A 3,762-nucleotide genomic window follows, 5' to 3' on the forward strand; every position below is an offset into this window, starting at 1 on the left:
TCACAGACATCCTTTAAAAGTCTCTTTCCTGCTCCCTGGTGGGCGGGGCCTGATGATGCATTTGGGACCAGCCAATCAGAGGGGAGGGACCATTAACCAATCATTGGCTGTTTTTATGTTTCTGCTCCGACCAAGTTGGAACCGGACTGATGATTCCAAAGTTGTAGAAACGGAATGTTTTCCTGACCAGGGAGAAGATGGACCATCCACAGCTGTGGGAAACTATGCACGCTGCCGGCCGACGGGCCGCATGGACGGTAACCTAGCAACCAGTCATCGGTCAGACGCCATCGACTGGAGGAACTACTGAGAACCAGCAGGAAGGAAGGACACAGACCTGACCGGCCAATCAGAGGAGAGAGCGGCTGACCAATCAGCAGAGACCTGTCAGGTTTTGAAGTCCTCATCTTAGCAATAAACCAGAGATGGTTCCCTCATCGGCCCTGACTGGACCTTCTGAACCGGACCCACATGCAGAACCGTTCCTGCTTCCAGTAGAACCGGACCGTCGGACCTGGAAGCCTTTTAAAGTCAGGAGGGCGACAACAGGAGGATAAACTGTCAGTAAATGTAATGTGAAATGTAAATCGCTTTATTGTCCCAAACCCCGCCTCTTATTTAGCCCCTCCCCTCTGGGAGCCGTGGGCTGAATCACTTTGATCCTGTTTGGAGAAAAACAATCAACTTTAATTATCTAATTTAAGTCATTTACGGTAAAAACAACGAAAGAAAGAAAAACAAAAAGGTCAATTCTAAAAAAAAAAGGAACTAAAAAAGCTTCACTAACATGTTTAAATATTTATTGTTCTTTTCTTTGCTGTATTTTATCTTTTAAATATTCTTTTTTTGTTTTAAATAATTTAATTGTCTCTGTTTTTCATGTTAATTTCACTTTGTTTTCCTTTCAGATATTTTGTAACATTTAAAATCAGTTTTTATTTAAATATTAACCTGACTGTTATTAAAACTCCTCATAGAGCTAACAGGGAAGCAGCGCCCTCTGCTGGCAGAACGTGTTCATAGATGGATTCAGTCATTTAGGAAGGAATAGTTTAATAAACTTGTTTTTATTTCTGGTCTACAGAAGAGGATTAGGGCCTCTGAAAAATTAAAGATAACGTATTTTTAAATATTTCTGTTTAATATGGGAAAAAATCTGAATTCTGACCTTTTTTCTCATATTAAACTGAAATATTTAAAAATCAGTTAACTTTTTTTTTCCGGTCTCCTTGGTCCTCCTCTTACAGGCCAGATTCCTCCATGTTGTGGTCCTCCTGCTCCTCCATGTGGCTGTGGCCTAGTCAAAGTCCAAACCCAGCAGATGGTTGGACCTCCCGGATGATTGAAATGTTGAGCAGCGGGCTGCTTCCTGCTTTACTTCCTGATCCGTCCGGATCTTCCAGAACTTCTCAGACTGATTGTGTTTGTAGAAATCGGGATTGGGATCACTCAGTGCTTCCAGGCCTTGTTGCTTCTGCTTCCCAGCGGGAATGTTCTGGGTTTGAACAGAACCTCCACCAGGTGGTTGGTTTAGTAAACGAGGGCCAGACGGGACGGTGTGCCTTTGGGTGAACAGAAGCAACCGATGCTAACCTTTACTAACCTGCTGCTGTAAATACGCTGTGGACTCTGCATGGCTGCCGCTTTAGTTTGGATCCACCTGATATTTAAGTTCTGCTTGAGTTCTCCGTCTGACCCGCCTGGTTCTCCTCCGGCTGAAATAAACTATGGCACCTCCTTCCTCTGTCCTGTCTTCATTCTTCTCGTGTCTCTTTGAGGACCGGCTCCGGTCTCAGGTCCCGAGACATCTTCAGATCTTCCAATCTGGAGGAGGCGGAGCTAAACTGTAGGGACCCTCTGGATCGGAGCTCTGCAGCCATTTTGGAAATGTTTCATTTTTCATCCAAAGGAAGAAATAAAATGTTTTCCACATTAATTTAATAATGATAAATAAAACTGATTCCCAGATAGTGAAGCACATTCAGACAACGTCCATCTGGGGTCACTGGTTCCTATGGGGTCACTGGTTCCTATGGGGTCACTGGTCCATCTGGGGTCACTGGTTCTGGAGTTCTGATTAGAAAGATCAAACTGGACCGAACTTCAGCTGCAGCTCAGCTTGAATAAGATGAAAGTTTCTAAATTCCTGAGCTGGAAAATTATAAACATGTTAGAGCTTAAGTCCACACCAAAGGTTAGAGGGTCAGAGGTTAGCCTGGGGTTAGGATTAGAGATTAGAGGGTTAAGTTAGGGTTAGGTTAGGGTTATAACCAGTCAGGGCATTCGGGGAAGTCAAAATAGCCCGAGCAGGTAGCGTGAAGGTTTTGGGGGGGGGTCCCCAGGTAGCGTGAAGGTTTGGTGGAGACAGCATGTTCCTGAGAACAATGCTAAACAAATGAGTACTCAAAATAACTCCCAAACTACAACAGGCATGGACTCTAATCTGGCATGCAGGACTTCCATCATCAGGCCAGGTTTGGTGGGCGTGGCTTATTTCCTTCTCATAGCTGCCATAGACTCCCATTCATTCTGTCTGAAGCTGGAAGCTGGGAAACGCGTCGCTCTGCAGCGCTGTGGGTCTGAATGAACATTTGGATAAAAACTGAAAGCTCCGGCTGTTATAAATGCACTACATTTCCCATGAGCCTTTGGGCGCAGCGCTGCAGGTGTTCCCTATCAGCGCTCAGCTGTTTGATTAGCAGCTCCCAAGCTGTTGGTTCTCCTGCGTTAAGCTGGAGTCCTCCAGCAGGGGGCGCTCTCTGCTCCCTGTATGTTGCTGACTCCTGGCTGAAGGAAGCGGAGGTCTTCCAACTCACCTGCGGACAGGTAAGCCTGACACGAACCAGATGAAGACACGTGCTTCTGCAGACTAATCAATAATCACATTTGAAGAAACGTTTTTTGAATTTTTAAATCAAAAATCTGTTTAAAATATCCTATTTTTAGCCATTTAAGACTAAAACATGGTTTGATGAGCCAGGGGCAGATATAGGAAATAAGGGGCCCTAGGCAAGGACAGGCAGGGGGCCCTCTGAATTGAGACATATAAAACAGACCCATTCTACAGATAGAGAAATGTTAATAGAACAGACATACGTTATTCAGTAGCGGTTCTAGACTCAGCGGCCAGCATGTTTTCATGGGGGCCCAAAAAAGCATGAAATAATAAACAGGGGAAGGGATTCAAATATATTAAGAGAGCTGCATGAAGAGAAATTTCTATTCAATTAGGTTTAATTAAAATTCTATGTCTCGTCAGGTAAATGTACATTCATAATTTAGGAATTTTACATATTTTTAAAGTTACCATTTTCTATAAAATCTGAATGAGAACTCAAGGAAACTGAGAAATTTAGCTGTAAAAAATTGAGTATTTGTTTTTTACTTGTTTTGAAAACTGGGATCATATCTCAATCCCACTGAAGCTTTCACCTTTTTGTTTTTAAATAATTATTAAACAGAATTTTTGAAGAAAAAAAGTGAAATAGGTCCTTTGGATCCACCAGTAACCATGTCTGTTCCAGTGCAGCTCATCATTAGAATTTCTCTTAGTTTTATGTCTTCAGTAAATGATTTGCAGGGGCACTGGCCCCCATTGGCCCCCGTCTAGAACCACCCATGTTCCTTTTCTTGTTGTGGTGAGCAGACCGACGCCCCATCATTTCATCCCAGCCGTAAGTTCCCGCGCTGTTCCGCGGCTGTGACATCATAGAGGTCCAGGTTCTGGTCCTTCCATCCAGCTTCACTCAGACACTGAAAACA

This window comes from Cyprinodon variegatus, unplaced genomic scaffold (genome assembly GCF_000732505.1).
Source record: "Cyprinodon variegatus isolate N-32 unplaced genomic scaffold, C_variegatus-1.0 Scaffold592, whole genome shotgun sequence".
Lineage (NCBI taxonomy): Eukaryota > Metazoa > Chordata > Actinopteri > Cyprinodontiformes > Cyprinodontidae > Cyprinodon > Cyprinodon variegatus.